Genomic DNA, 25,416 nt, shown 5'->3' on the forward strand with positions numbered 1-25,416 from the left:
TGGTTCAGTCCTGCTTTGTTCTGCTTAGTCTCACTGAAAGACTGAGCAGTAATGATCCTGTTTGAATCCTCTCAAACTGTGCGTCCCTTTGGTTGAAAGTAAGCGGCTCTGTTTTCTGGCTGCAGGGCCAGGTGGGGCTGCATGATGATTCAGGGCTGGGAGAGTCAGGGTTTCTAGCCCAAGGAGCTCCTCTAAGCTCCAGAGGCATGGAGGCCAAGTATTCTCAGAGGTTCACACACTCTGCAAGGCCGGGTGGCAGGGCTTGGGGCGGTGGGTGAGCTTCCCCGCAGGAGACTGTGGGCATGACATAGCTCTCCTTTTTTCTTCTAATCAGAGAACAGATGTGAATTGTGAAACCAAGTATTTGTTGAATTAGGACGTGTTTCAGAGGAAGCAAATCCTCGGGGTACTCAGCATGACCTCTGCTGGGTCTGGTTAGGAAGGCTTAGGGTTGAGGAGTTGTTAGTGGTACTCTGGTACCCCCAACTCTGGTAGCCCCAGAGACTGGTGTGGCTTTGCAATTGTGCAGGGGGCTGGAGTGATTCCCTTTCCCTCCTTTAGGAAAGCCCCTTTCCACTTCACCCTTGCTGGGTGGGCCCCATCCTGGTGCTCTCCCACGTGACTCTGCAGAGGCAGCCAGCAGCCCTACTGACTGGCTCTTAAAGAGGCTGCGGTTTGGCCCAGGGCTGAGCAAAGAGAGAAGGCCGTGTATTCTCTAGCCTCAGGAGGGCTGAGGGCAGGGTATGCCAGCACATCCCTGGACCAGCCTACACCCTGTCAGGTTTTCAAAGGGTGGAAAAGACCGTAAAAATTAGAAGATCGGGACTCTACATCTTCATTGGATATTTTGCCTGAAGTCCAAGGGATAGTCATGTTTGGCCCCTTAAAATATCAGTGGCTTCCAGCTGGAATTACAGCTGGGGCCCTGACTTGAGCTATTGATGTTTTCGTCACATCTACATTTAACGTCTAGATTGCTAGATAGAGCTGTGTGCATGTGGGTGCCTGTGGGTGTTGGGGAGGAGGGTTGTCACAGTGGACTGAGTGTTCACCACAGAGAGAACTTGGAGACACAGGAGAGAACCAGAGAGTAAAGTCTCAGACTGCAAGACCCTTACGGTTCAGCTGATAAGCAGACAGTACCATATATGTGGAAGAAACCAAGGATGCTTGTATTTCTGTGTGCCAGCAAGGCCGACTCAGGGGGCTGGAGCCCATCAAGTGTGGCTGTCAGATAATTGGGGGATGACTCAGAGGTGGGAGGGGACTAGCTAGAGGCATGGTAGCTAGAGCTAGCAGAGTTTGACAGAGCCTAATGTTGTCCTTGGAACAAGAACCAAAGGTAACCTAGAAGCCCCCATATCCAATTTCTGAATGCAGACCATGGGGTCAATTAGGGTCTATGCCATGTCAGGCCCAGCCATGGCAGCCACCCACCTCTTTTACCCTCTGTCATTGCATCCCCAGATGGCCAAGCCAAACAATACCTTTACTGTTCCAGGAAAGGTACAAATGCATTTTACAATATTTCAGGTACACACTAAATTTTTTATTTAGTGTAAATGTATATGCTATACAGGCAACCCTTAGTACAGAAGAAGGTACATACCTAAATTGGCTAGTGGCATATTCTTACCTCGGGTTCAGGCCCAGTAGAACTGGTTGGGCTTGTGGAGATTGCTAACCTCTTCCCTCAAAGAGGACCCAGGATGGAATCAGGGTGGGATGACACGTTAGGCAAGGCTGGGAGGTCACCTGACTCTGTCACATGTGTGATCTTGGGGAAGTACAAACTCTGCTGAGACTTTTCACTTTCATTTTCAAACTGCATGGGCTCATTTAGCTTCTTGGCGAGATCTTTCCAGCTAATTCTTTTCTTTTTTCTTTAATTAAAAATCCAGAGATTGAATTGCCCTAGAAAATGCAAACATTCAATGGTGTTACCAAATTAGGATTTCTTCTCTTCACTTTCAGAGATCTTTCCAAGGAATTTTATTTAAAGAAAACAAACATTTAAAGTTTTTGGTTCATCAGTCTGCCTGTTGCCTGTTGCCAGGTGTTGGGAGGCAAACAGCAGTTTGAAGACTATCTGGCTGTTCTTCTGAGTGTAGTTGCTGAGGTCAGGAAGACAGGACAGAAGGAGGCACATTCTTGGCTCCTGAGCATAGAAAGTGTGCAAGGAGGCCCAGGTGGCTTTTTCTGTTGGCTGACGCTTTGCAGTCTTTGGGAAGAGGCAGCGTCTGGTGCTCTAGAAACAGGCTGTCTCCTGGCCATCAGCTGTCTGGGCAGCCTGGGTCTTACTGGCTGGCTACAAGTGTGTTTCAGGTTGTCTGATCTTTCCCTTTCCGCAGCCCCTGAGCGAGTCCATCCCCACTCCAGTCCCAGGGCCTTGAATCCACATGTCCAGCATGTCCTCTCATTTTCCTGGCCCCTATAGAAAAGTTCACCCCTGAAGCCAGCAAGTTGCTCCTTCCTTCAGGTCTGAGAGCTCTAGGAAGACACCCATTAGTTGGTTTGTTTCCCTTTGGCATAATTACATCTTGATTAGTCTGCTTCCCCCACTACACTCATTAATCCTTGGCTGGGGGCACCTTTCCTCTGTATTTTGACCACTTCTCTCTCAATCTCTCCACCCCTAGGGTATAATTCCAAGGTCCTAAAGTTCCTCTTCCAACTCACAGGATCCTGGGGCTGGCTCTGGGGGGAGTTAAATGTTCCATTTAACTCAAAGACAAATTTACTGTAAGGTTCTGAACTCAAAGACAAATCTACTGTAAGGTTCTGATCTGAATCCTGAAATCTACATGTTCCCATGCAGAGTTCTCAATTCCTGCTTCCTCAGTTCCCCCACCTGATATGGCTGCCCTCGGAGGGATAAACACGCATGAGCAGATTGGGCTCATGCCATGGCCTGTAGTATTTCAGGTGAGTGCAGTGTCGAGAGATGAACATTTTCACAAGCACAGCTGCCTTCAGCTGGATGACAACCAGGCCTCACCTCCTTGGCCAGAGGCCCAGGCACACAGGGTCCTCAGTCACTCACTGTGGCTGGCCCACCACTGGGGGTGGGGTCCACCTTGAAGCAGCATGCACAATCCCACCAGCTTTTCTTCACCTTCTTGCATTCTCCCAGCAACACCACAGCCCCTCACAAAGAGCTGCCAGAGGACGGTCCAGGGGAAAATTCAGTTGTCTTTATTATCTTCTGTTCTCCAGATGGCTCATGGGAAAGAGATAAGGTCAACTTCATTTTCTCTGAGGAGGAAGGCTGCAACCAACACCCTTATTTATCTTAACCACTCCAGTTCCAAGGGCTGCTCACTTGAGCCTGTCTTGAGAACAGAGCCTTTAGAGAAAGCAAAGCCTGTTTGCAAACAGTGACGTGTAGGCCCTCTCCTGGGGGCTACAGGCTGCTGCTTCTCAAAAAGAGGCCACACCAAGGGAATGTGAGCAATGGAGAGGAAGCTCAGCCTCTCTCCAGATGCAGGGTCTGGACTGCAGGTTCCAGGTAGTGCCCTTGGGCCCTGTGACCTGAGGAGCTGAGAGAGACCCATGAGCAATCAGCAAGTCACCAGTCTTTATTAGGCACTTAATGTGTGTGGAGGGTTGGCAGAAAGGCTATAGGCAGGAAAGTTAATATGTCCTGGCCCCTCCTGGGAAGCTTAGAGACCAACTGGGGAAGTAAGACCAACACAGAGAGCAGTTAGAGCACATAAGGGCCACCAGCTCACTCTGTGACTCTGGACAATGCTCTTAACCTCTCAGAGGCTCCGTTAACTTGTCTGTAAGTTGGGGATAATATTAACAACAGCCAAGGTGGACCAATTAGATGAATTTTTTGAGGTTCCTTCTGTTTCTAAGACTGATGATTCTGTGAGATCTACACTGTACTTCAAACTTCTTGTTCGAAGGAGTTCGAAGAAGGATAGCACTTGTGGGCTGAAATGGTCAGAGATTGCTTCCCAGATTGGGAACTCCTTGCAGGTAGGGCTGGGGAGTTTAATCTTTGTATCTGAATCCCTAATCCACTCCTGGAATTCAGTAGGTGCTCAGTAAATGCAACTATCCTGAAGAAGTGCTGGGGAGGGGGAGGAGCTTGGTTTGAATCTTGAAAGAGTAGAATTTGTCCATTGCCTAGGAGAAGGGAGGGCCTTTTGGGCAGGAGGCAAGGCTGAGGCTGGAAGCCAGGGTAGAAACATGGCATGGATAGTGGCTGCGGGCTGGTGTGCCTTGCTGTTTGTTGACAACTTCTGCACAGCAAAGCATTTAATGTCTGAACTCTTCTCCATGGGCTGCTGACTATAGTCAGTCTATGGTGTTTCAGCCCATCTGGCAGAGGGACTCTTGGCCCCATTAACATGCCTTTATCTATATTGGAACAGAGCAAGAACTCAGATGCGGAGTCAAGGACCCTGGCTGGAATGGGGAGCAGCCCAAAGCCCCAGGAGCAGTAGTGCTGAAGCCAACCTTGGCGGGGTTTCAGCCTCGGCAGCAGGTCGCTGAGAGTGTGGGTGGGAATACAGATATTTTGTTCAGGGAAGTGGGAGGAATGTCGAATTCTTTTTGGGAAATAGGATAGGTTAGCTCATTTATTACTTATCCAGTCTTTTAAAGGATAATGCAGACTTAATGCTAATCTAAAAGCATTTTCCAACAAAAGCTCTGAAATGTGAGAGGGACACAAGAAATGTCACAAACAGCTCCCTTTCCAGCCAAAGAAGCATGGGCATGAAGAACCATGGCAGAGTCTTGGGGCTTTCCCTGCAGCCTCAAATGAGAGCCTCTTCCTGGTCCATGTCTATTTGATTACTGCAGACTCCAGGCTTTCCATGCACCACTGAGGAAGTAAAATCGAGGGAGAGAAGGGTATCTATTTATTGACTCTGGCTGGCGCCTCCCCTGTCTCCCAAATGAAGCTATTTGGGATCGCTCCAAACCTTAGAGAGTGGACAGAGGCTAGTCTGCTGGGGATGGAAGTTTTGCTGGCTGTCACTCCACTCTCCCAAATTCCCAAAATCCAAAGCAGCTGTATTTTCCAACCTACCTGATCCAGACTCAGATGCTGAAGGTCAAGGGGGTCTCCTCAGTATTATTTCTGGTCTCATGGACACTGGGCAGTGGGGTGGTAAATTGTTTTTGGGTTCTCCCAGGTTTTAATGTGTCACTCAACCAATGCCTAGAACTATGTTAGACATAGTTGGGAGATCAAGAAAATGCACAAGACAGAATTGCTTGCCTCAAGAAGCACATGGAGGTTTAAGATATCAAGATTAACACATTCAAAACAATTAGAAGTGGACTGTGTCAAGGTGGCAATTAAAGGCAACTTTCTTAGAGCTCGGCCATGGCTGGCCTATTTTGGAGACACAACACACACAGAAAGAAACTCAGGAGTGTCTGGACTGAGAGATTCTTCAGGAGGCCAGAACTGCCTCTAGCGATAAGAACCAAACTCAGAGATGGGAAAACTTCAGGACGCAGGACTCACAAAATTCAGGTGGCCTCTCACCTAGAGATGATTTGCCATCTCCTCCCTCTCCTCCATTAAGAGAATGTTAAATAATAGCCAACATTTATTATGTGTCAGGCACTGTTCTAATTGTTTTAACAGAAGTAGGTCAATTGATCCTCTGAATACCAGTGAAGTAGGTGCTATTATTAACCCCCATTTCTGGATAAGAAAACTAAGGTACTAGGAGCACCCAACCGAACTGCCAGAACCCAGAATTCAGAGTAAGGTTCCTGATTCCAGGGTCAGCTGCTCCCTGTGGGCCAAGCTTAGGATCTGGCCAGGACTTCGGAGGTGAGAACACAGTAGGGACTGCAGCAGAGATGGTAGGCTGAAGCAGAGATGGCCCCTTGGGAGTTCTGGAGGGATGCAGAGATGTCCTTTCCTGGGAAAGTAGCCACATCAAAGAACTCCCACCCAAGGGCTCTTGGCTGCAGAACCAACTGTACCCCTCCTCCCCACTCCCTGTTTCAGTTCTGGGAGTGAGGGAAGCAGCAGAGGACTGCAGCTTCCCCAGGCTTCTTGCTGACTAAATATCTCGTCTGCATACTTTCCTACTGTTTACACATCATGGTGAGCAGGTGGGCAGACCGCAGCCATGCAGATTTTCAGACAGTCCCAGGAATACCAGGACTGGGGCTGGTAGGCAGAGACTGTATCAGCAAAGGACATGTTGGTGGAACTAATGACCTGGTAACTTCCACAAGGGATCACAGAGGAACGCTGGACAGTGTGGCAGAGACTCTGCTTGCTTTGGAAACTTTCAGAAGAGAGAGGAGGAAGTAAGTCTTCCTGGAGGATCCCAAGCTTAGCTGATCATTGCAGAAAGAGTGGAAGTAAGGGGCTGGGTGGGAGCCTCCTGGACAGAGTTGAGAAGGAGTCTGCACAGCCACAGGACCATCCATGCAGGGATCCAGGGAGGCCACACGGAGGATGGGGAGGGGCCAGAGTGGTGGGGTAGAGAGGCCTTCACTGTGAGTTTCAGGAAGGCCTGCTTGTCAGGCTTTGAGAGTTCTCAAAGAGCCTGAGAAGGGAGCTGCCATGTTCTCCACAAACCCTTATTTTACTTGTTTTGAATAAAACTGAAGCAAAAAAGGAGAATCCTGATTTTCCTTTTATAAGAGACAAAACTTCCAAAATAGTTCATTTTTGCAGTCCAGTTGCTTTGATAGGAAAATTGTGTGCAGAGGGATATTTAAATGAGATCTATATCTGTGGTGAGAATAGCTCCATTTCCCTGAAATGTTTGCAGCCACAGCATTCCACGTCCACAGGCTTGCAAATCTCTCCCAAAGCTCAGCCCACAACCTGCTCTTCAACCCACGCCGAAGCTGCATCTCTCTCCAGAACAAATAATACTATGTCTTTCTCCAGGCCATGAAAGCACGGTAACATTCCTACATAAAATAGCAGCAGCTAAGGAGCCTTTGTTGAATTAAACAGGAGGCAGCAAATTCAGGACTAGATAATGAACACCTGCTGTACGGCAGCTACTGGGGAATACAAACATGAATAAGACTTTAGCCCTTGAAGAGGCTCAGAGAGCTGGTGAACCCATGGGAGACACAGCCCAGAGTGCCCTGGGGCTGGTAGCGTGACAGACTTTTCTAGTTTTGGCTCTGAAAATTCCACATCCCAGGAAAATTGCCCTAAACCTATATCCCCAGTCTCAGTTAAACTGGAGCTATTGTTCACCTTCTGGGGAGCTCTTACTGTTGGAATCTGTTTCCTCATTTCATTCCTTGCCTCTATCCCACCCCTGCAAACAGGCTTTTGAAATAAGCTAGCATTTAACTACAGATAATAATAATGATTGATAATGAAACTAACAACAGCAACAGCAATCTGTCCTTGATGATGGTTCACCACCCTGGCTGCCCATTAGAATCACTTGGGAAGCTTTTAAAAGAGATCAGCACCCAGGTCCCATCCTAGAACAATTAAACCTGATGTTCTCCAGGTGCTTTCCATGTGCAAGCAGCAGGAGAAGCACTGCCAAGGGTTTAGGATGCTGCAGGAGAAGCAGCAGGAAGGGGGCTGCCCAACCCTGGTGTAGTTCCTGGGCGTATTTTCAGCTTCTGAGCCAGACCAGGACCACTCAAGGATGGTGAGGACAGACCCGGCAGGTCCTAACACAGATGCTAATTTGGGAAGCAGCCTCTGAGCCGCACCACAGGCACCCCATTGTGTCTGTCCTGTCTTGGGGCAACGGCAGCGGCAGAGCCATGCCCACACAGCCAGGCTCAGTGCCTCTTCCAGAGGGACCGCTGAGTGTGGCTGTCCTCTCCAGTGGGCCCGGGAACCTACGAGAGTCCCTGCCCACCCATTTCCAGTCCCCTGGCCTTGCTTCAACAAGTCACGCCTGGGCTGTTTTCTAGGCTGCTGCTCCCTGGCGGTTCTGGGTTTCCCATTTGTCACCTCCGTGAGAGAAATTAACAGTTTTGCCAGACCCCATATAAACAGGAAGGCAAGCTGTTAACAAGAGCCTCCTGCCCCGCTGCCAAGCCCAGAGCTCACGTTTCCTTCCTCAGAGCCTGTCAATTGTAAAGAGGAGAAAAGAAAAGAATGGGCTCTCTCTGGGCACTGTATGGGTTCTCCTGCGGCCACTTGAATGCCAGTGTCGGGCTCGCTGACAGCTGGGTCTGCAGCTGGCTGGTTTTGTCTGTTTTTTGAGGGACAGCCAGAGATAGCCACTGGTTAAACCAGGAACAAAGCACGACTGCACTTGTGGCTGTGCACACCAATGCTGCTGAACAGCAGAGAACAATTAATTGCCATGTTGTGGAATGTGTGGATGGGGGCAGGGAGGCAGTTGGCAAATGTAAGAATGTGCAGGAAAATGTCAAGCAAGTGCTTGTGTTCATTAGAAGCTGGAGGAGAGGGAGCCAGCTCTCCATGTGTTCCCAGGACCTACCACGGTGTCAGAGCTCTGGTCACTGCCTGCGTGCCCAGCAAGCAGCCTTCCCCACTGGGGGCGGTCAGCCCACTGATGTGCTGCAAGGGGGTCACGCTTTGTCAAATAAGATAGGGAGCCCCTCAGCTCTTAGGGTGGCAGTTGTATCCGTTTGCTTGAGTATAGGGCACAAAAATGCTCATTTTCTATGTATGTTGTTGCAGAAAAAGGCTGGCTCCCTGCAGGTTTGCTGTGGGCTTCACTCTAGGCACTATGCAGGGTAGGCCCTACTGTGATGCTCTGGAAGCTTGCAGCCTGACTCTTATCCACAAACTAGACAGGGAGGGCATTGGTGGGAGGCAGCAGTCCCTCAGGCTTCCACTACCACCAGGAAAGAAGATGGCTGCTCTTCAGTGATGCAGATCCACAACAGCTTCTGCAGAAAGACAGGAGCGGGAGGCTGTGTGGATACGGGCACTCTTCAGCTTATGACGGGGCTACACCCTGATAAACCCATTGTAAGTAAAAAATACTGAAGTAAAAAATGCATCTGATACCCTGATAAACCCATCGTAAAGTGGAAAAATCCTAAGTAGCACCATCATAAATCAGGGACTGTCTGTATGTATTTAAGCTAGGGAAGTGAAATGCATTCATATATTAAAAGAGATGGAAAAGAAGAAGAGCTAGAATGGTATCCAAAGGGATCTGGAGTAGCTGTGAGATGGTTTGGGGTCTGGACAAGGGGAATTTAGAAATTGTTGGATGCGTTTTGACCTATCTCTATGATTGGTAAAGACTGAAATTCCTTTTTATAAAAGCTTTATTGCTTGCTGAGCTGTGTATTGGACTTCCTGCTGAGACTGAGCACCCACAGGGCCCTGGCATTTACTGGGGTTACACAAAAATGTTATCTTTCCTATCCTGTGTCCTCCCTGGAGAGCTGAGCCCCAGATAAGGGATGGTGTGCAGGTGGTTTATTTGGAAGTTATTTGGGAGGTGATCCCAGGGGGCAGAAGTGAGGGACTGGGGAGAGAGAGGGAAGGAGGGATAGTCAACATAAGGTGTGTTATTGAGGCCATTGCTGTGCAACTGCAGCTTAATCCCTCCCAGGACCTTCTCTCATGGCCGGGAGCAGTGGCTCATGCCTGTAATCCCAGCACTTTGGGAGGCTGAGGCAGGCAGATCACCTGAGGTCGGGAGTTTGAGACCAGCCTGGCCAACATAGTGAAACCCCATCTCTACTAAAAATACAAAAATTAGCCTGGCCTGGTGAGAGGCACCTGTAATCCCAGCTACTTGAGAGTCTGAGGCGGGAGAATCGCTTGAACCCAGGAGGCAGAGGTTGCAGTGAGCCAGGATCCCACCACTGTATTCCAGCCTGGGCGACATAGTGAGACTCTATCTCAAAAAAAAAAAAAAAAATCTCGGAGCGTTGTCTATCTGATGGTCAACCAGAAGAGGCATTCACCTGCAGCTCCCACTGGCCCCTGTTTGAGGGCTACACTGGAGCCATTAACTCCCTCACAGTCAGAGCCGTGCATATGTGAGTGCTAAGTGGGCTCCCATTAGTGTCCACAGCATTGTAGAAATCCCAAAATAGAGAAAGCAAAAGACATGGTCTGGCTCTTAAGGCAAGAGGCTGTCAGGATGAGGCCAGCATAGACTGCAGTTAGAATCAGGGGTGAGGCTGAGAATGGCAGAACAGCAGAAGTATCAGAAGTATCAGAAGTGGGCAGAAGTATCAGAAGTATCTGAGAAAGGCAGAACAGCAGAAGTATCTGATCTACTATCACAGAGAATGTGGGCCAGGCCCCTCCCTGACTTGACCCTTGGAATGACTGAGATACAAACACAGGAAGGGTACGTGGCCTTAGGCCAAGCTGTGGCAAAGAAAAGTTCAGAGCATTTTTACATTCCTTTATTTGCTCTCTCCTACCTTGAGGGGCCCCCTGACCTGTAGACTTTAAGGCACTCAAGCAGTGGCAGCTCCTGGAACTCCCACTGCTTCATCGCCTTTCTGTAGGGCTCCCCTGCTCTACTGCCTGGATCCTACAGCTCCCCAGCATTCCCACCAATTGCCATTAAACCTCCCACTCTTTACTGGGAGGATCTCTACTTACTGTTTCAAGGTAAAAAGATGATTAAACTATCTCATATGGTTGTAATTTGGGCCTAAAATAAATGACTCTAGTGGTAGCATTTCAGGTGGGCAGGTCCAAGGAAGAGAGATTTGTAGACAGAGTTGGGAAGAGGGTCAAAGAGCCAATGAGTCTCCATATCCTGAGAGATGCCTTGACAGAGTCACAACATGAACTCATGTTTTCCTGAATCCATCTCAGTTCATGTGACAGGGTGGAAATGATTCCTTTCTTAGCCAGTGTTGCTTGTAATGAGTTCCCTGCAGCTCAGGGAAGGGAGCAACATGTACTGCTTTGTTGCTTCCTGTAGAGAGAAGGCAGGAATGAGGAAGTTCAGAGAACACTGTCCTGAACAGCGGCCACAGGAGACCCAGCCCAGGCTCTGCGTGCAGAAAGGCACACGGCAAGGAATTCCCACCCTGTACACGTGGGTGTGATGGACACCCTCACTCCTTAAGTTTTGAGGCAACTAGACTGAAAAGGGCTCTTGCTTGATTTAAACAATGGAATTCTTCCTCGTGGCTCAAGCATCTTGTTGCTTCTTGCACTGGCTTTGGCACTGACCTTGGGTAAGTCTGAGCCAATGCTGGATGAATAACAGAAGATGCTGGTCCCATTTATTTCATGTACTATGCTTCTGGTAGGTCGTGGTTAGTACTGTGGTATTTTTATTTTTCTAGTTTTCTTTATTTTAAAAAAATTAAAAGGTAAGTTATAAAAAACTATTATTTTGAAAGTTACCATAACTATTAGCTCTAGTTCTACCCTAATTTATGCTTCCCTTGAAACAATTTCCAAAGGGTCTTCTTTCCCAAAAGGGAGACTGGGGGGAGTTTAGAAAACTTAGATTCTGGGCTTTTGAAAAATTGACATATAATGATTATACATATTTATGGGGTACATAGTGATGTTTTGATACATATAATGTATAGTGATCAGGGTAATTAGCATATCCATCATCTCAAACATGTATATTTCTTCGTGTTGGGAACATTCTCTATTCTCCTTCTAGCTGTTTAAATTTGTATCCTTAAACAAATCTCTTCTTATCACTGTCTTTTCCCTACCCTTCTCAGTCTCTGGTATCCTTCTACTTTTTACTTCTATGAGATCAACTTTTTTGTAGCTTCCAATATGAAGGAGGACATGCAGTGAGAATGTTTAATTTTCTGTGCCTGGCTTATTCACTTAACACAATGTCCTCCAGTTCCATCCATGTTGCTGTGAATGACAGAATTTCATTCTTTTTTTTATAGCTGCTAGCATTCCTGGTGTATTTATACTACATTTTCTTTATCCATTCATCTGTTGTTGGACACCTAGGTTGATTCCATATCTTCATATCTTGGCTATTGTGAATAGTACTGCAATAAACATGGGGGTGAGGATGTCTCTGATATACTGATTTCCTTTCCTTTGTATAAATTCCTGGTAGTGGGGCCGGGCATGGTGGCTCATGCCTATAATCCCAGCACTTTGGGAGGCCGAGGCAGGCAGACTGCTTGAGCCTGGGAGTTCAAGACCAGCCTGGGCAACATGGCAAAACCTAGCTCTACAAAAAATAAAAAAAAAAATAGCCATGTGTGGTGGCACGTGCCTATAATCCCAGCTACTTGGGAAGCTGAGGTAGGAGTATCGCTTGAGCACAGGTTGTTGAGGCTGCAGTGAGCTGAGGTCATGCCACTGTACCCCACCCTGAGTGAGTGACAGAGTGAGACCCTGTCTCAAAAAAAAAAAAAAAAAAAAAAAAAGGATAAATTTCCAGTAATGGGATGGGATTGCTGGATCATATGATAATTCTATTTGTAGTTTTTTGAGGAACCTCCATACTTTTCTGCATAGTGGTTGTATTAGTTTACCTACTGACAATATATACAGGTTCCTTTTTCTCTGCATCTTTGCCAGCATTTGTTACTTTTTGTCTTTTTGATAATAGCCACCCTAACTGGAGTGAGGTGATATCTCATTGTGGTTTTGATTTTCATTTCCCTGATGGTTAGTGATGTTGAACAGTTTTTTCATGTCTTTGTTGGCTATTTGTATGTCTTCTTTTGAGAAATGTCTATTCAGATCATTTGCCCATTTTATAATCAAATTGCTTTTTTTTTTTCTGTTGAGATATTTGAGTTTCTTGTGTATTCTGGATATTAATCCTCCTTAATTGTGAATAGTTTGGAAATATTTTCTCCCGTTCTGTAGGTTGTCCTTTCATTCTGTCATTTTCTTTGCTGTACAGAAGCCTTTTCAACTTGATGTGATCCCATTTGTTAATTTTTGCTTTGGTTATCTGTGCTTTTTGAGGTTTCACTTAAGAAATCTTTGACCAGATCAATGTTCTAAGTTGTTTCCCCTATGTTTTCTTCTAGTTGTTTTATGGTTTCAGGTTTACATTTAGGTCTCAGATTCACTTTGAGTTGATTAAGCGTGAGATGTAGGGGTCTAGTTTCATTCTTCTGCAAAGGGATATCTGGTTTCACCAGCACCTTTTGTTGAAAAGACCGTCCTTTCCCCAATAAATGTCCTTGGCCCCTTTGTAAAAAATCTACTGGCTGTAGATACTAGCCTCTAGTATGGACTCGTTTCTAGGTTCTCTGTTCTGTCCCATGGGTCTATGTGTCTGTTTTTATGCCAATACCATTCTATTTTGGTTACTACAGCTTTGAATATTTGTAGGACTGGTAGTATTATGCTTCCAGATTTGTTCTTTTTGTTGAGGATTACTTTTCCCTGACGAGGCTATTCAGGGTTTTTTGTGGCTCCATACAAATTGTAAGATTTTTTTTTTCCATTTCTGTGGAGTATGTCATTGGTATTTTGATAGGGATTGCATTGAATCTGTAGGTCGCTTGGTGTAGTATGGTCATTTTAACAACATTAATTCCAATATTCTTCTAAACCATGATCATGAGATATCTTTTTATTTTTTATTTTTTGCATTCTCTCCAATTTCTTTAATCAGTTTTGTAGTTTTCCCTGTAGAAGTCTTTTGCCTCCTTGGTTACCTTTATTCTCAGGTTTTGTTTTTTGTTTTATAACTACTGTAAATGGATTGCCTTCCTGATTTCTTTTTCGGCTTGTTCATTGCATATAGAAACACTACTGATTTTTGTATATTGATTTTGTACCCTGCAACTTTACTGAATTATTTCATCAGTTCTTTGGTAGTCTATAGGTAAGTCTATGTGTAAGATCACGTTTTCTGCAAACAGGGACAATTTGACTTCCTGCTTTCTAATTTGGATGCCCTTTATTTATTTATGTTTTCTCTTGACTAATTGCTTGGCTAGGACTTCCAGTACCATGTTGAATAAGGGTGGTGAGAGTAGGCATCCTTGTCTTGTTCTAGTTCTTAGAGAAAAGGCTTGCAGCTATTCCCGGTTCAATATAATGTTAACTGTGGGTTTGTCACACATGGCCTTTATTGTGTTGAGGCACTTTCCTTCTACACATCATTTACTGAGAGTTTTTGTCATGAAGGAATGGGTCTGGTTTTATTAGTCAGAGACTAATGAGAAAAGTAGAACCCCTTAAAGGGGTGTGTGTGTGTGTGTGTGTGTGTGTGTAAGGGGGGAGCGATTTAACCTTCTACAATTATGGGAGCTGGGTAAGGAGTCTGCGAGGCTATCATCTTTGTGTCTAATGATGGAGTTTGAAATCCTTGGAAAAGATAGTTGGCAAGTGCAGGTGAGAAAAAGGACAAGCTGGAACCTACAAGCATAAAGTGGAACCTATGAGGAAGGATATAAATCAGTGTCAGTTCCACTGCCTCTGACTGGATGGTTTGTGTGTCCTTCAAGAGAAGCTGGCACCCTCTGTCATGGAACTAAACACACATTTGGCCTGGAAGTTGGAGAAGCTGAAGAAGGAGCCACGGGAAGGTAGAACTGCTGTAGACTTGACCACTATTGCTTACCAACAAAGTGAACCAGCGGATAAAGGATAACCTTTGTGAGTGACAAAATGGCAGCTGCTTAACTTCCAAATCTCACACAAGAGTTTCTCTGTTGGCATAGCCTAACCAGAAACATATAGGAAAGGGAATTCTATGAAATGTAGTTCAGCCTAGCCAAGCTGACATATTACAAAGCCACCACATGTCCTAAACAAAATAATAGTAAATTATCGTTTGGCAAAATATTAGCTGCCGTCATTTGAGCAGTGTTCCAGATGCCTTTATATAAGTTATTTAATCTCACCCTCATCCTGTGAGAAACGTATTCTATCCCTGTTTGACAGGTGAGGAAATGAAGACTGAGAAGTTGTAGTGAGCATGTTGTTATGGACCATCTGGAACCCAAAACCCCTCTCCTGGTGGGGAACTCATCCTGTGCAGTTTGAATTATTCAGTCTACCCTTAGTCGGAGGGATGAACATGTATCCAGCCTTGGTCAGTCAGAACATCTTATCTTGTTGGTCACAATGAATGGTCCATCAATAGGCCTTGATCCAGGCTGGGTCAAACAGAAACTTCCGTAGAGCTTTTCTACCAGGGAAGATTTGATCCTTGTTTCCTAGAAGTTGTGAGGTAAGTCTGGGGCTTCTGGTGGTCACCATTCTCAACATGTAGAGCATGCTTATCTGAAGGATAGAAAGAAAAAGATCATTTGGCCTCTTGATGCAGCCATGCCTGTAGTTTTCTGTGCTCTTGAAGCATCCAGGTTGCATAAGCCTATAAACTTTATATTTGTGTTGGAGTTTTGTCAGTTGCTAAAAAGAGACTAATAAACAAATTGGTATCAGAAAAGGAGTATTGTAAGGGATCCTAAAATGTAGATTCCTTATGCATGGGGAGCAGACCTCTTGGGTTTTCCAAGTACATAAACCAATCAGCTTTCAATTCTGCTGAAGAAAATGTAACTTGAAATCAAGAGAGCTATGTCTAATATGAAGGTTAAGTGACTTGCCCAAGGTTACCCAGCTAGTTAAGACAAAGTACTGGAACTCAAATCCAGGGCTGTCTGATTCCAAAGTGTAGGCTCGTAACCACTGCATCATGCCATAACCATGCTAATTTAGTCAGCACATCTGGCCTTACAGCAGGCTCTGTCTCTGGAGCTTCTCCACAAAGATGGAAAAAGCTGCTTGAAAGAAAGTCTGAGGGGAGCTTTTCTAATTCCCTTTGGAAACAAAGGAGATTGTGGGGTGAAGCAAAAGTGGCTAGATTTTGAGGTCAAGAGTGAAGGCTTTGTTTTGGCATTATAGGCTCCTTTGGAGAAGACAACCTAAACAAAAACCTCTGGGATTCATGCATGGTCCTTCCTTATTTGTGCCTATCATTTGCATCCTCCATATATAGGACTTAAACAGACAATGCAAATAGATGATTAAGGCAAAGTTCATTCTAGTCAGTCCCCCAAATCCGAAACCCTAGATGTTAAGTTGCTACCTTCTTTTTATGTATTTCCCAGGATACAGGTTTTTTGTTTTGTTTTGTTTTGTTTTTGAGACAAGTTCACTCTTGTCACCCAGGCTGGAGTGCAATGGCAGGATCTTGGCTCACTGCAACCTCCGCCTCCTGGGTTCAAGTAATTTTCCTGCCTCAATCTCCCGAGTAGCTGGGATTACAGGCATGTGTCACCGCACCCGGCTGATTTTTGTTTTTAGTAGAGATGGGGGTTTCACCAGTTTGGCCAGGCTGGTCTTGAACTCCTGACCTCAGATGATCCACCTGCCTCGGCCTCCCAAAGTACTGGGATTACAGGCGTGAGCCACCACGGCTGGCCTAGGATACTGATTTGAAAGTGTTCCTTCCCATTCCAGCATCCAGTCACCTCACAAGGAAAGGAGAGTTTCTCTATGACTAAGTTAAAATTTCCTGCCTTAGCTCTTGAAACAAGTGGAAAACATCTGGTCTTCACTCAACAGTTATCATCATTTTAAAGCCTATAGCCACTCTTCACCATTCTCCCTTCAAAGCTTAAGAAACTTAATTTCACTTTTATTGCATTTTTCAAAGTTTCATTTTCTAATGATTTGGTTGGTGCCTTTCCAGACCATCTGCAGGGCCGTCTTTCTCTAGAGCAGCACCATCCATTAGAACTTTCTGCAATGTTGGGAACCTATATCTGTGCTTTCCTGTTCTGGGGGTTAGGGGATGTTCCCATTGAACAGTTGGGATGCATATGAGCCTCCTGTGATTTTTAGCATGGGCCCCTTCTCAGGGTATCCTGGGAGCAGCTCCGATTCTGGCTATGCCACACTCTGGTTGACTGCAGTGTTCCTGCTGGACCTACTGTCTTGCTGTCTTTCTCTTATCAGCCACTAGCAGCCGTAGATGACTGCTGAACATTTGAAATGTGGTGTGTGTGACCAAGGAACTGAATTTAAACTTTTATTTACATTAAATTAAATTAAAAATAGTCACATGGAGCTAGCAGCTAACTCCCCCAATTACATGCAGTGCACACATGTTCTGTTCTTATTTCTTGCCTCCCAAGGACTATCCTTGCTCTTCTAAGACCTGCTTACTTTTGTTCAGTTTGTGGCCCACTAATACCCTTTACATTATGTAACCTCTTCATGGTTTCCAGCTTCTGTTTGAGGGTTTTGATATGCTCTCATGGCTTCAAGTCTGTATTTGTCATTACTGAAATCCTGTTTTTACTCCTGTTTTCCATATTGTTTGGAATAGTTCAGCTTTGACCAAAATGGACTGTCATACTATAGAGTGAGCTGGTGGAGAATTACATAAAAATTCCTCAGACAAGCAGAATGAAACATAAATGAAGAGCAGTCATGGCTTTCCCAACTAACTCATAATTTTTTTTTTTTTGAGACAGGGTTTTACCTGTCACCTAGGCTGGAGTGCAATCGCATGATCTCAGCTTACTACAACCTCTGCCTCCCAGGCTCAAGCAATCCTCCCACCCTAGCCTCCTGAGTAGCTGGGACTACAGCTACTACAGCTACGTGTGTGCCACCATGCCCAGCTAATTTTTTTGGTATTTTTTGTAGAGATGGGGTTTCACCATGTTGCCTAGGCTGGTCTTGAACTCCTGGCTCAAGTGATCCTCCTGCCTTGGCCTCCCAAAGTGCTAGGATTATAGGTGTAAGCCACCATGCCCAGCTTGATTCATAATTTCCATTGCATCAGGGGATGCCACTGCTGTAAAAGTGGGGAAATGATAACATTGATTAGACTTCTACATTCCCTTATTTCTTCCCCCACTTCTTTCTCCTGAAAACCTACTTCCCTGATTGTCCTGCTGTTATAAGTGTTATCTTACTGTAGTCTTTGGAAATATTATCTCAAACTGGCCTTTCTAATTCTCAGAGGAGATGATAAAACTTCAACAAAAATATTCATGAAATGGAAGTAACTCAAAAGTCTAATAATGAGTATATTTGCCACCACGACTTTGCCCTTTTATAGTCTCATTGGCCTGTGCTTTTGACCTTGCTTTATACAACAGAAGAGTGGGACACAGCTTTTAATGTAAAATATGGGTTCTAAGACCCAAGAGATCAGGAAATATACCTTTTAATTTGATTAACACAGTGTATCCTTTTAGCAGTTTTACTGCTCAAAGTTAATAAAACCTACTGAAAGTAGGTTTTGGAGACATCAACAAAAGACAATTGGTTATTTGTTGTCATTCTCTGGCACCACTGAATTATGTTGGTCTCATGTTCAGTGTCTGCCCCAATCAGTGAACGGTGCTCCTGAGCAGCCCTGAGAATCCTAGTCCTTCCACCCTCTTGTACAGAGCCAGTGCCTGTGTCATTTCAAGAAGATTTGCACGGAATTGACCTTACAAAGTGAATGTTTAATTTTAAAAGCTGTACTTTTTTTTTCCCATTTCCATTTTAGTAAGCAGACCAGATGCTTTGCCAAATTTACCCTCAGCTAATTGCATAGTTCAATGTCCTGAAATGTGCCCTTGTTTGCTTAAAACCTGCTGATTTGCAAAAGAAATCGTTCCAGGAATGTGGGTCAGAGTGGACGCTCCTGTGGAAGCTGAATTGACCAGGAAAGAGAGGTTCAGGCCTGGCTGGGGTGCTGGGTGCCTGTAAATCTGCAGGAATAGGGGACGCTCCAGGGCAGGATTTTCACTCTAATGATAAGGCTGCTGGAGGTGAGGGAGAACTGGGGACTGAAGATGTGGACAAAAATCAGTTTGGCTCTGATCCACCTTTGGAATTCCCCTCAAGCTTTATATTTTGAGCAGGCTTTGGGTCAAGACTGAAATAGGATGTTAATGCACAGCCAGAGGAAAATAATTTTAAAATCTGGCATTTGTTCTGCCTCTGTCCCTGGAGGCCCTCTGATGAGATGTATGTGAAGGAGGAATGATCTTCCAGCAAGAATAGAATAAGAATGAAGTTGCTCAGTTACTCCTCCCCATTTGTGAATCTGGAACCTGACTCACAGAGGTGTTTCTGGGCATTTGGCCCTCGGGGATTTGGTAGACTCTTGGCTAGCTCCAACTCCTGCTACCAGGGAAATTAGTTTGGGGAAGCCTGGAGGAGACTGAAAAGAGTAGAGGGAATGAAAAGAGACAAAGTGGACTCTGTCCTCGTGGAAGGGACAGGATGCAAGGATCATCTGCCTACTTTGGTAACAGTGGTGGTGTTCCCAATGAACATATGGGACAGATATGAGCTTCCTGTCATTTTTAGCATGGGCCCTTACTAAAAGGGACAGCTCCAGTTCCAGCTACATCACTCTTGGGTTGGCTGCTGTGCTCCTGCCGGACCTGCTGTCTTTCTCTTGTTGGATGCGCTTTGCTGACCTACAAGGCAGACACTGGAGGGTGAAGGGGGTGATGTGGGGTAGGGGAGCTGCTCACTGTATTTCACTCAGCTCTCAGAATCCATCTAGAACTTGTTTCAGTCCTTGGAAGTTCAATCATCTTAATAATTGTGCTAGTTTCCAATGGCTATGTGACAAATTACCAAAAACTTAGTGGCTTAAAACCACGCAAATTTATTATCTTGTAGTCCTGGAGGTCAGAAGAACAAAATGGATCTCACTCATCTAAAATCAAGGTGTCAGCAGGGCTGTGCACCTTTCTGGAGGGTCAAGGAGAATCCATTTTCTTACCTTTTGCCACCACATTCTTGCTTCATGGCCTGTTCCTTCTTCAAAGTCAGTCATGGCTGGTCAGGCCTTTCTCACATCACATCACTCTGACATTCATTCTTCTGCCTCCCTCTTCCTCATTTCAGTTCTCTTGTGATTGTATCGGATAATCCAAGATACTCTCCTTATTTTAAAGTCAGCTGAGTGGCAAGCTCAGTTCCATCTGCAAACTGGATTGCCTTTTGCATGTAACCTAACATATTCATAGTTTATAGGGATTAGGATGTAGACATCTCTGGGGGATCATTATTCTGCCCACCATGATAATAAGCCCTCACTTTTTAAAAAGCCCATTTAAAGACCTCATTTGACCCTAAAAATGCCTGTGAAACAGGAGAATGGGTGGGATTATCCCCTTTAATGCACAAAGAAGCTAAAGTATGAGTCAAAAAATTAGAATAAAAAAATAAAACTTGCACGGGCCCCACTCCAAGTTTATTTTCTTTGTTTGTTCGAGACGAAGTCTCACTCTGTTACCCAGGCTGGAGTGCAGTGGTACGATCTCGGCTCACTGTAACCTCCAACTCCTGGGTTCAAGCAATCCTCCTGCCTCAGCCTCTGAGTAGCTGAGATTACAGGTGCATGCCACCATGCCCGGCTAATTTTTGTATTTTTAGTAGAGATGGAGGTTTTACCATGTTGGCCAGGCTGGTCTCGAACTCCTGACCTGAGGTGATCCGCCCGCCTTGGCTTCCCAAAGTGCTGGGATTATAGGCGTGAGCCACCATTCCTAGCCCAAGTTTACTTTGAAATAGAGGTTGGAACGGAGTTAAGCTATGGGCCACAATGTTCAGTTTATTTTGAGGCTATTGCTCTAGATGACAATGCCTATTAAAGAGGAGGGGTGTGGGGAAAGAATGACCTTGCATGGCTAGCTGTCAGACCTGGATTCAGATTTTATGTTCACACAAACTTGATCCACCTTTGGAATTCCCCTCAAGCTTTGTCATTTCCTCTTGTTGAGTCTGTGAGTCCTTGTTTTTGCCTTCCTGGGTGGCTTTGAAAGTGATCAATATGATAATTTTAACACAGATAGCTACTGTAAATAGGTATGACCCAAATGCAAAGTTACTTATATTTATTAAAATGAATGCCATAGAAAGATGCTGAATGGAGAATAAAAACCATGGCCCTGATATTGACATTGTTGAATTTTCCATGAAGGAGGAGTAGACGATTTGTAACAAGCAAGCAATATATGGACAAATTTTTTTTTTTTTTTAAATGAAGGATGAGTTTTGGGGAAAAAAAAAAAAAACAACTTAGGGAATCTATGATACTTAGGACAATCCTAAAAGCAACTAGTAAAGAGGAATTCTGACAGCCATTATGACTGCCGTCCAAACATATAGGACCCAACTATGTGGTTCTCCCAATAAGCTTAATTCCCTCTGCAACTCAACTACGAAGCTTAGGAATTAGATCTTGAATCTACGGAAATAAAAGAATAAAGAAAGAAAAATCTCCAACCTACAAAGAGGCTGGATTTAAAAGGTTTACACTGAGCTGCTGTTTGCTAGCACTTCCTCTCTGTTTTATTCTATTTTTTAGAGTAGAATTAAAAACTTCTCCAACCTTAGCACAACTTCTCTGCTTAGGGGTCAGATTAAAAAACAAAATAAAACAAGACACATACGGGAACACACTATTGGGGTACTTGATTGACTTTTAGTCAATAATACAGGGACGCAGGCTTTTAAGCCAGGAATTAAACTTGAAAACAATGGTGCCTTCCACGGACACCCTTACCAGGTGACTCAAGGATGGCAGCACACATCACATCTATCCCCTGAGGTTTGAAAATGGTAAATGTATCCTGGAGTGGCCCAGCATCTCAGACAGCAATTATAATAAAACATTCCTAGGGCGGGTTTTCCCCGAGGATGAGTGATGACTTTGACTCTTCATCTTCTAACTCCAAAGCATTGCTGTCTCAAATAGTCAAAATGACAAAGGAAGGAATGTTTTGTTGGAGAGTCCCAACGCTGTTTCCAGCACATTTTTCCATTTGCCTGACTGCTCTTGGCCCTGAATGGAGTCGAAGGTGGAGTTCACTACTGAAATCATAAAAGTCTCTTTTTTGGCATGTGTGCATTCAGATCTGCTCTTGGTATTGCTCATGTTATTAGCTGCAGCTGGGTTTGCTGTGAGTGAATTGTTTTTGTCTTTAGTGAGGATCACATGTTGGCTCATGACTGCCTGTATCCTGTGATTGTAGTAGGCATTTTAGTGAGGGGCTTAATTATTCTTGTATTTTTGTTGTGTCTTTTTCACTCTTCAAACCATATGCTTATTTGGGCTTGCTTGCAGAAGGAAGAAATATTTGGCTCATTCCATTTTATGCAATAAAGGCAAGAGCTTACTGGGGGCTTGGGAGCTGTTTTCATGACCTAGCAGACTGAAGTTTTCAAAAGAAATTTGAAAAGCCTTACGTGTTACTAAAATGTTGTGAGATAAGGAGTGCATTTGTGCCCCACTTTAGAGTCTATTAAAAAATTTTTAAAAATCAAAAATAAAAACCTTGCATCAAAGTATTAATAGGTAAGCCTGTACATTTGAGCTCCACAGTCTTTACACATATTAAATCAAGAATCAGTTAGCTTGGCGTGGTGGTTCAGTCCTGTAATCCCAGCACTTTGGGAGGCCGAAGTGGGTGGATCACTTGAGGTTAGAAGTTCAAGACCAGCCTAGCCAATACAGCGAAACCCTGTCTCTAGTAAAAATACAAAAAATTAGCTGGGCATGGTAGTACTTGCCTGTAATCTCAGCTACTCAGGAGGCTGAGGCACAAGAATCACTTGAACCTGGGAGGCAGAGGTTGCAGTGAGCTGAAATTGCGCCACTGCACTCCAGCCTGGGTGACAGAGCAAGATTCTGTCTCAAAAGAAAGAAAAATAATCAGTGAGTTCCTTATTATTTCTGTAAGACTAAAAATTGATTTCAGAAAATTAAAGTCTGATATATGTGTGTATTATTATTGTTATTATTATTTTTGCAGGGTCTTGTTTTGTCACCCAGGCTGAAGTGCAGTGGCACAATCCTGGCTGACGGCAGCCTCAACCACCCAGGTTCAAGAGATCCTCCCACCTAAACCTCCCGAATAGCTGGAACTACCGGCATGAGCCACTATGACTGGTTAATATTTTCATTTTTTGTAGACACAGGATCTCACTATGTTGCCAGGCTGGTCTCTAACTCCTGAAGTCAGGAGATCCTTTCACTTCGGCCTCCCAAAGTGCTGGGATTACAGGCATGAGCAACAAGTCTGATATCTTTTAAAGCCTTATTATAAATAATGAAGTATAAATATGGTAACTTCTCATATTTCGAAGCTTAAAATTTTAAAACACTTTGGATCATAGATTCAGAGGGCTGTGAAGGAGTCAAGAAGTTATGAGTTTGTGGCAATGGTTTTCTTATTTTTTTAATTTTAATAAACAGGCCCCTTACTAGAGAAACAGAAAAGTATGTGGGTACCTTAACTGGTATAGAGCGAGTAGAGATTCAAATGGCGTGGTGGCTCACGCCTGTAATCCAGGCACTTTGGGAGGCCAAGACAGGCGGATGACCTAAGGGCAGGAGTTTGAGACCAGCCTGACCCACATGGTGAGACCCTGTCTCTACTAAAAATGCAAAAAATTAGCCGGGCACAGTGGCATGCACCTGTAATCCCAGCTACTCAGGAGGCTGAGGCAGGAGAATTGCTTGTACACAAGAGGCAGAGGTTGCAGTGAGCTGAGATGGTGCCACTGTACTCCAGCCTGGGCAACAGAGTGAGACTCCGTCTCAAAAAAAAAAAAAAAAAAAAGCCAGCCGGGCGCGGTGGCTCAAGCCTGTAATCCTAGCACTTTGGGAGGCCGAGACGGGTGGATCACGAGGTCAGGAGATCGAGACCATCCTGGCTAACACGGTGAAACCCCGTCTCTACCAAAAAATACAAAAAAAAAAAAAAAAAAACTAGCCGGGCGATGTGGCGGGCGCCTGTAGTCCCAGCTACTCCGGAGGCTGAGGCAGGAGAATGGCGTGAACCCGGGAGGCGGAGCTTGCAGTAAGCGGAGATCCGGCCCCTGCACTCCAGCCTGGGAGACAGAGCGAGACTCTGTCTCGGGGAAAAAAAAAAAAGGCCTCTTCCGTGCAGGGACAGTATTCTTATCATAGAATCCCCTGTGCCTGCCACGCAATAGAACCTCAATTAGCTGGGCGTGCTGGAGTGTGCCTGTAGTTCCAGCCACTCGGGAGGCTGAGGCGGGAGGATCACTTGAGCCCAGGAGTTCTGGGGCTGTAGTGCACTATGCCAATCGGGTGTCCACACTTAGTTGAGCATCCCATGTTGACCTTCTGGGAGCGGGAGACTACCAGGTTGCCATAAGGAGAGGTGAACCAGCCCAGGTTGGAAATGAAGCAGGTCAAAAACTCACATGCTGCTCCTCAGTGGGATCACACTGCACTCCAGCCCAGGCAACACAGCGAGACCCTGTCTATTTAAACAACAACAACCACCCTCAATTAATTTGTGGAACTGAGCTGTGTAGGAAAGCTTTGGAATTAGACATGCCTCAATTTGAATCCCAGTTCTGCCAATTACCAGCTAGATGATCTTAGTTAACTTTTTAGAATACTCTGTTTTTCTCATTTTCAAAATGGGAAATGATATTACAATTATAAAGTTAATATAATATACAAGTGTTATAATACCTTAGAGGAGTAAATAAGATAAAGCACTTAGCATTTCACAAGGACCTACTTCAGCAAATGGCAGTCTTTTAAATTAGTCAACCAAAGGGTTTTCCCATTTAAAAAAATTAATCAAGGCCGGGTACAGTGGCTCATGCCTGTAATCCCAGCACTTTGGGAGTCCGAGACGGGCGGATCACGAGGTCAGGAGATCGAGACCATCCCAGCTAACACGGTGAAACCCTGTCTCTACTAAAAATATAAAAAAATTAGCCAGGCGTGGTGGCGGGCACCTGTAGTCCCAGCTACTCAAGAGGCTGAGGCAGGAGAATGGCGTGAACCTGGGAGGCAGAGCTTGCAGTGAACTGAGATCGTGCCACTGCACTCCAGCCTGGGTGACAGAGCGAGACTCCGTCTCAAAAAAAAAAAAAAAAAAAAAAAAAAAAAAATTAATCAAATATACATCTCTGTAAGTGTCAGCTTTGATCAACATGAAATGACTGAGGATAATGCTCAGAGTTAGTGAAATTCCAATCAAAGGCAAACAAAACAAAACAAAAAAAACCACACACACACACACACACAAAACAGACTTTTTAGTTTGCTTGCTGGGCCTTTCTATAGCTAAACATATTATTAGATTTAGATTTTTAAAAAACAGAGTAGTTTCTGGACCCTTTTTTTGCCACTTTCCTTGGCCCCGAGAAGTCTGAGGGTCCAAGGCTGAGCAATGTTCCTGCTTTGGCTTCTAGATGGGACAGGTCTAAATCAACCTAAATATATCTTTGGAGCATGTGTTTAGAGAGAGGGAGCACTGCACAGTGAAAAAGCATGATCTTTGGAGCCAGACAAGGTTAGGTCTAAATCCTGTCTTCTGTTTACTTGCTGTGTAACCCTGAGCAAGTTCCTTAACTTCTCCTGAGTTCTAGTTTTAGCTTTTTGGGAATAAGATCTGCCTTACAGAGTTGTCATGAGAATTGTATGAGATAGCGATAAAGTCCCAGCACACCACCTGGCACATTGCAGGTATTCAATTAAATGATGGCTGTTATTTGCATGAATTTTGGGGATCCAGCAAAATTTGAACGTTTATCTTAATATAAAAGTGGTTATTGTT

General features: G+C 44.9%; 1 protein-coding gene across 19 annotated transcripts in view; it reads left to right on the forward strand.

Annotated features, from left to right (window-relative positions):
• Nucleotides 1–25,416, forward strand: part of B3GNT2 (UDP-GlcNAc:betaGal beta-1,3-N-acetylglucosaminyltransferase 2) — a 320,804-nt gene that overhangs the window by 280,169 nt on the left and 15,219 nt on the right. The gene's annotated exons all lie outside the window — the stretch shown is intronic.

Source organism: Chlorocebus sabaeus, chromosome 14, assembly GCF_047675955.1.
Source record: "Chlorocebus sabaeus isolate Y175 chromosome 14, mChlSab1.0.hap1, whole genome shotgun sequence".
Lineage (NCBI taxonomy): Eukaryota > Metazoa > Chordata > Mammalia > Primates > Cercopithecidae > Chlorocebus > Chlorocebus sabaeus.